Source organism: Cynoglossus semilaevis, chromosome 19 (assembly GCF_000523025.1).
Source record: "Cynoglossus semilaevis isolate Cse_v1.0 chromosome 19, Cse_v1.0, whole genome shotgun sequence".
NCBI lineage: Eukaryota > Metazoa > Chordata > Actinopteri > Pleuronectiformes > Cynoglossidae > Cynoglossus > Cynoglossus semilaevis.
Genome location: NC_024325.1, coordinates 4,661,479 through 4,669,102, shown reverse-complemented (window position 1 = coordinate 4,669,102; position 7,624 = coordinate 4,661,479). Strand labels below are relative to the sequence as shown.

At 36.0% G+C, this 7,624-nt stretch overlaps 1 protein-coding gene across 3 annotated transcripts in view; it reads right to left on the bottom strand.

Moving 5' to 3' along the window:
* The window catches only part of shroom1 (shroom family member 1), a 22,689-nt gene extending 15,461 nt beyond the window's left edge, over positions 1 to 7,228 (bottom strand). For 2 of the 3 annotated variants that reach the window (XM_008332451.2, XM_017041898.2), the window contains exon 1: positions 7,009 to 7,227. The gene's annotated coding sequence lies outside the window, so the exon portion shown is untranslated. Of the gene's footprint in view, positions 1 to 7,008 lie in introns of all 3 variants that reach the window. The other variant, XM_017041899.2, reaches the window with a different exon arrangement.
* Positions 7,229 to 7,624: the final 396 nt, after the last annotated feature.

Here is a 7,624-nt window from a genome sequence, read left to right as displayed (position 1 = left end):
TATAGTCCTGTGAGATTCAGGCAACAAATGAAGTGATGACCCCACACTGCCCTGATAAGATTGAACAAATATTTATATAGAATCTATGAATCAGCTCAAACCTTTACCATACCCTAACCTGCAAACCTGTGTAAGAGTGATACATTAATAAAACATTTTCAGAATAAGAATATTCACAAATAAAAATCTAAGAGGTGATAAAAAATAACATTTCCTCATCTAGGTGCAGCATCAACAAAGGCATATACAGTATATAATACAGGCAGCTGGAGTCATTCACACATGGAGCTCCTGCTGTTACATGGGCATGTCAATGACATCACGTCTACTAAGGAAGCAAAAGCAATGGAACACAAAGAGAAATACGAGGTTAGGAAGAAAGGTGTGAGAACCTGGGTCACGGTCCATTATTTAATAGGATATGATGAAAGCAAATAGAAGTCCCTATAATCTCTCTTTTTACACCTGCCAGAAAGCTTTAAGAGGCATGAAAAGAACATTCCAGATACACGATATGCTGCTCTGCAAAGGAGCAGTGACAGGACAACAAGGAAACATTTGATCACTGCCGCAAAAGAGATCTGAATTGCAAACTAACCCTGCAGGCGAACGGAGGTGGTGAGTGAGGATAAGCGGTTAACTTCCCGTCCTGACCTCAACAAAGGGGCCACTGAATTCAACCACTGCCAGGATCTTGGTAGAGTTTTTGACATTTTATTTAAAGAGTATTTAGAGAACGAAAAAGAATATATATTTCTTTGGCGAGTAAGAGCTAAGTAAGTGCTTTTGTTGTTTCGCTGTCAGCAAGCAAGCTAAACATTTCTCATAGGCACCATAGACGAATCTAAAGGAGATGAAAATTTACATGAAGCAATGTTCCTTGCAACTACTACAGCGGTCAAATTTGATATATTGACATAAATTGTGCTCTCTGTTACAACATGACCTTCGTATTTTCCATTACAACCAAAAAAGGCTTTATTTAAGACCCCAAAAAACACAAGGGAGGTTTTACAAGAGCCAAACATCTGGCAAAACACTGAATTCCTGTCTACTGTTTCACACTCTCAGCCCAAGTCAAGTCTACAAGGGAGGTTTCCTGTAAAGTAAACCAAGAATAAATTTGATTTAGTAAAAAGCTTGGAGCACAAAAAAGCAAAAAATTCATCTACAAGTGTTTTGACCTGTAAAGATTTTTGCAAACAAGGTGTTTTATCTTTTTCCTGGCCAGTGCTACATTACATCTGCAGACATATACTTATATATACTTAAATAGTATATTAGTATATTATACTAAAAAAATATATATCAAGTATTACAAGTACTAGTACTAATTATCAATATATTTTCTTCCACAAAAAGGCTGCAAACATTATCAAATGTCAAACCTGACTACATGTTTGTAGCCTAAGAAAAAAAGATTTTTTTTGTTACCCTGCTGCTCCATTACAACACTGACACTTTTTGCACTTTAACAAGGGAAATTTAGAGAGGACAAATGTAGGAGCATGACAAGGAGAACAAATATGCGTCTAATATGCCGATAATTACGGAGTCCCTCCTACACCTCAGGTTAAAGACTATGATTTTCTTTATACAGATGTCTAAGTAAAGATGACTGGATGTTATAACTTTGTTAATGGTCTCGCTTTAGAAACATATACAGTAATATAATAGTAGTCATTATTACACATAAGTGTATGAAAGCTGATCTCTATAGTGTTTTGTAGGTAAGACTGTCACCCTGATTATTTTTTAGGGGCTTATTCAAAATGATTTTTTTTTTATATATCTGCCATCAGTGCAGGATTCCTACTCTAATGCAGGAGGGATGTGTTGGTAAGGTTAGGTTTCTAGGCTGTAAAACAAAGGGCACAGAGATTAAACTTCAACAGAAAACTTTGCAGCAAACAGTGAACTTTGTAACCACAGGGAGAAAAATGTAATCTCGCAGTCAGATGTTTATTCAGCCTGACAGAGTAGAACTGCTAATAATGTAGACAATCATTAAATATATCCTTGTGTTATGTTCACTATTTTTCTTTCTCTTTATTTTTTTAAAAACACTGTCTCTTTTGGTTGGCTACACACAAAGCTTGCTCTTTATTTTTTTAAGGCTTTTTGTCTCATCCCAGACAGTTTGGACAGTCTGAGTCAAACTTGAACAACCATCTGTTTTTATTATCTTAACATTTACATATAAATCAAAAACACATGTCTAAAATTGCCAAATTAAATCGTTTTAAACATTTAAAACATTAAACAGAAAGAAAGCAATTTCTCACAGATATAGGTCACATTCAAGAAGAAATACAGCAGGAAATGACCAATTCCTCACTTTGTTAATGGTGATAAAGTGCAAGTTAAATAATGCTCCCATTAATTTTTGTAAACAGTGAAACCAGGTGTCAGAACTCCTTGGACACACACAGAGAAGAAGAAATCAAACCTGTGCTCCCAGCCATGTCTGACAGCTGTAAATACCTCCTTTATTAGACAACATCACCATATTAATGTGTCTGTGGGCAGCTCCAGAGCTCAGTGACAACCCCTCACCCACACCTTTTCATCAGGGGCTATGAAATCCTAGACATCTCCCCAGCTACACTGCTCACACAGTGTATTATACTGGTATATTACACACATTTACACTAACAAAAGTCTGTCTGTTTTTCTTCATTTTATTCCCCAAACTCAGACAAAGAGTAAAAGGAAGCAGCAAAAGCTTCAAACACAAAATTAATTCTAAATTACAGTCAGATCTAGAGGATAGGTCTGTCTCAGAAATAATGAATACATATCCTATGGTATTCATAACCTTTGAAAAACGTAATTTGATAAGGAGATTCCTGGAAGCTCTTACGCACTTCAGATGGCAGTATGTTACTAATCTACCAATATGTTTATGTAGTAGAGTTTATTATTGGTCATAGTTCTTTACATGTGTGTATAATTAACAGGTTGAACTAAAAAAACACTACTAAGGAACTGATGTGTTGCTGTTGGTTTGAGGTTACCATTCCTCGGGCACAGTGCCATATAGAAGAGGAATGTAGAGGGATCAAAGAAAGGAAAAAACGCTCTACCTATTGATTCTCAGCATCTCTCTGACCCACCAAGAAAAATTGTTGTTTGAAAACCATGAGCTGGTGGTCAAGAGCTCTTTTCATTAATTCTTTAAACTCTACCTTGTACAGAATGAACAAAAACAGTGATCCTGTGTGACAGGAGAGTTAGTAGTTTCATGTTGCAGATCAACAGGTTTGAGAAATATGCAAAATTATCCTGCTAAATATGAGCTCACCGTCACACAGACACTACACAAGTGCACACACGTCCATGTGACATATGACGGTGTCATGTCACGAAAAAGAGACCTAAAGGAGCATACGTTATGCAAGGTGTGGTCTTGACAGATAAGCAAAATAAGCAGACAAATAAGCATACACACTTTCCCATCCCTTTAAGGTAAGAGGGGAGTCTCATATTAATCACAGACAACCTTTGGCAGCCATTTGTCTTCATATCATCAATCTACATCAGAAAAGTCTTCTCTGGCTCTCTAACAAAAGGAGGGTCTCACAATAACTCATAATCACAGACAGGTGAGTGGTCGAACCCCAAAACAATGAACAGGTTGTTTCATTGTATTTGTTCACAGGTCAAAAAAGAGAAGAGCAAAACAAATTAGTAGATAAAATTTGTTTCAAAGATGAAGTTTGGTAGAGTGTGGAAGAATAACATGTTAGTTTCTCTATTACAAATAATCTATATACGTATTATGTTTCTAATAGTTTTATTAACTTTTATTTACCAATTCTTGTCTATTTTAAAAATAGTGTGGGTCAATTCATACTACAACAGGATACTACAAAATCATCAATGAGGGAGAGACTGCCTTGTCATTCAGCAAACTTACAAAAGGAGGCGTAACAGACATGCAGTCAACAAACTATTTCTAGTCACTTGTGTCAAATATAAAGGCTGTTTGCCTTTGTATCCACCTTTTCACTCCCTGGTCTGTTGACTGTAAGCTGCTGGGCAGGTAGCTTACAGTCACTATTTAGACATTAAACACCTGTATTCAACACTAACACACCAGTGTTTTGAAACTAAAACAGTCAGCTTCACAGCAATGTTTAAGTTTGGTTTTAACTTTCCAATTACAAGAGAACATTAGAGCAAAAATAATTGTATGCATTTTGTACTTAACTATGTTAACTATTAAAAATTAGGTTGTTGTTGAACTCAATATATATATGTCTAAATTGGAAACCTTTAAATAATCCCTTAAATACCCTCTGTACCGCTCTGTTTTTTAGGGAACTGTGGGAAAAGTGAGAGCACATTTAACAGTGTTTGCTTCTTTATTAAATAGTGCCTGCAGTAGTGCAACAGAAAACTGGAACGTTATGACCAACCCCTGTATTTATCACGTCTCCGTGGTAGACATTTATCAGTAAAAAAACAAAACAAAAAACCATTACATCACGACTCTCACAAACCATGACATCAGTCCTTATCTTCACCTGATGTTGTAAAACGAACACTGAGACAATTTACATGTAATCCAGATCTGAAGTGGTTGGATTCACATGATATTGATCCTCAGAATGTGAGGTTATACTTTTTTTGTTACAATTTCCGAATACACAAAGAGCTAATCATTAATCACAGTAATAACAGGTATTTACCGCTTTCTCACTGAAAGCCGTCCGAGCCCTCGTCATGCTGGTACAAAGGTAGTAACAATGTCATGTCTGTGTTACAAAAATGTAAACATTACAGGTCAGAATAGTATCTGACGAGCTGCTAATTGCTTTATACCTCTGACCTGCTCCTGCTATGTCCATGTTCGTTATCACACCTTGACACCATCACCTGGGTTCAAACTGATTGTACAGGATGATTATTTAATTATAGAGATTCTCCTCTCATACTACTAGCAGTTGCATAAAATGAAAAAAGAAAAGGGAAATCCTATTGGTATGGTTATAATTTGTTGGTAAGGTTTTTTTTTTAAATTTTAAATAAAGGAGAAGGGGGTTCTTTAGTTTTTGTATTAATGCAAGTTGAAAGTATTTCAGACACATTCAGGGACGGTATATTTATGTGACTAACAATGTATACGTGAACATTTTGTTTTTTGGCAAGGACAAAGACCAAGACGGATCAGTTTACATATGGCCCATGGCTTTGTGACCTTACTCTCTTTTATAGCCCTGCCCTTCTATGTGCTTCCATCCTTTGTTTCTGGCTTCCTTTCCTCTTTAATCTTCCTGCACACAGACACACACCAGCTACTCCACATTATTATTACTTCAACCATCTGAAAATGTGTGCTCTGGAACCAGACTGTATGTCTTTTTTTACACTTAGTGTGTACCTAATCTGAAGTCCACTGGTGCAGGAATAAGCAATGCAACATGAGAGCAGTTACCAACCAGCAGGTGTTTATGAGGGCACCTGAGTAAATAAGATGACAGTTTTTTCCACTCCTACCTCCCTTTGTCAATGCCTGTATGCATAATATCATCACTCATTACACCTACACACGCCTCTCTGCACTGTACATCTTTTAGGTTAGACTCTGTGGGTTTAGCATACGAGCTGGATCAGAAGCCTCAATGCATCATCCAGCAGTAGAACACAGAGAGGGTAGTGTTCTTCTCCTGCTCCCACCATCTGATCAACGCACCGCATGAGTGCTTCAGTTTCAGCGCAGCACAAAACACTAGTGTCTGGTTTCCTCCAATGTAGCCTGTTGCAGTCATGCTGCCTTTTGTTCTCACTTTAAATAAAACATAGTCCAGCCATTGGACAGAAAGGCCGCCCTGTGCATAATTTAGATCCTGGTATCAATTTGAATAGACAATATAATAATAATAAAAAAGATATGCTAAACAAAAAAGATATTTCTGTAAAAACACATTACATTAAAGAAGGTGTACGGTTAGGTTGTGAAAAAGGTTTATAATAACAAACCACCGTGTTCATCTTTGACCAATCTATAACAACAAGTATTACAGCAAGACCAAAGGTGACGTTTGAAAGGGTTTGTTTTGCCCCAACCTAAACCATTTTGATAATAAATGAGGAATTTGTTAAATGTAGTTTTAATATATTTTTTTACTTCAAAAGTATACTTACATTTACTAAGAGCATGCATTTAGATTGGCTATTGTGTCTTTTAATTAATTAAGTAATACATGGTTATCTGCAAAACAATTAAAATAATTACTTGACTACTATAAAGATAATTGTTTATTTTGGGAATTTTTTGTGTAAACATGACTCAACAGATTTGTTTTTTAAAGATTACAATACAAAACAAAACACCATTTATCAATAGTATTTTAAATAAAACTGTGCAATTTATGTTGTGATAAAACATGTAGTAATAATTATACAGTCACTACTGTTTATTGTATTTTCTATATTGTATTTAGCAGTAGCATGGCCTACATGAAATGAGAAAACATGTCGCCCACATGTGCCTTGTTGATATGATGTGCTGATAAAAATCTACCAAAGTATGTCAAACCTTTTTGCTAGCAAAAATTTTAAAATTTTACCTCTTTTTGGTCGTTTAGCGATAGTCTACATTCACATCAACCTACTGTGGGACTATTCCATTAAATACTAAATTAATTATATGACATACCAAAAAATTATATAATCGTTACTTACAGCACATTTAAACGATACTCGGCTTAGTGATTAATCGACAAGACATGTCAGCTCTCCGGGTACCAAAAGACACACGTCACACACCTGAACTTGGACTAGTTGTATTTTTTAAAATTGATATTTGCACAGCTCAATATATGTTAAGTCCAGCATACAAACATAGATTTAATACAAATAATGTTATTAATTTGAAAAACATTCAACGTTTGTACCTCGTTATTGAAAAAAAGCGAACAAGTTGACAGTTGACAACCGAAACCCAACAAACAACAGCGATACTAGCTTGCACCTGTTGCTACACAAGGCTTTTTCACCTACCTGTTAATTCCCGGTAGACTCTCTGTTTTCACAACTCCCTGCGATACCTGGTATCCTCTAAGAGGAATGAAACTATTGAAAATATATAAAAACAAGTTAACTACGCTTTAGCCGGATGGCGTGTCTCATCAACACAACCAGCGGTAATGAGCTTTCCTTTTTCCTCCTCGCTCTTTAGCCTTTTTTCACGACTCCCTCCCGAGACTAAAGACAAGCGTATGGAAATGATGGGAGCAGCAAGTGAGCCAATCAGATGCGGTAAAAGGCGGGCCACCTTAATCAACACGACATTCCATTGGTCATTCCCTAGCAATGAAGGTTCGGGAAGGATGAGCAAGTAAAAATTTTAATTTCTCCGATTTGTTTTCATGTTGGTTAGTTTAGTTAGAAGAGTCACATGCTGTAATTGAATAATTAAAATAAATAATTAAAGTTAGAAGTTACACCACTTAAGGTAACTTTGGAACAGCTAATTCTAATTCCTTAATCAAAATTTGTAAACTTCCATCAAAAGTTAAATCTCCAGTACATCTGACGTCAACGTGGGTGATCAACCTGGGACCATGGCACAGGTTTGGTTCATAAAAAGTATATAAAAACGTTTTAGGTGGGAGTA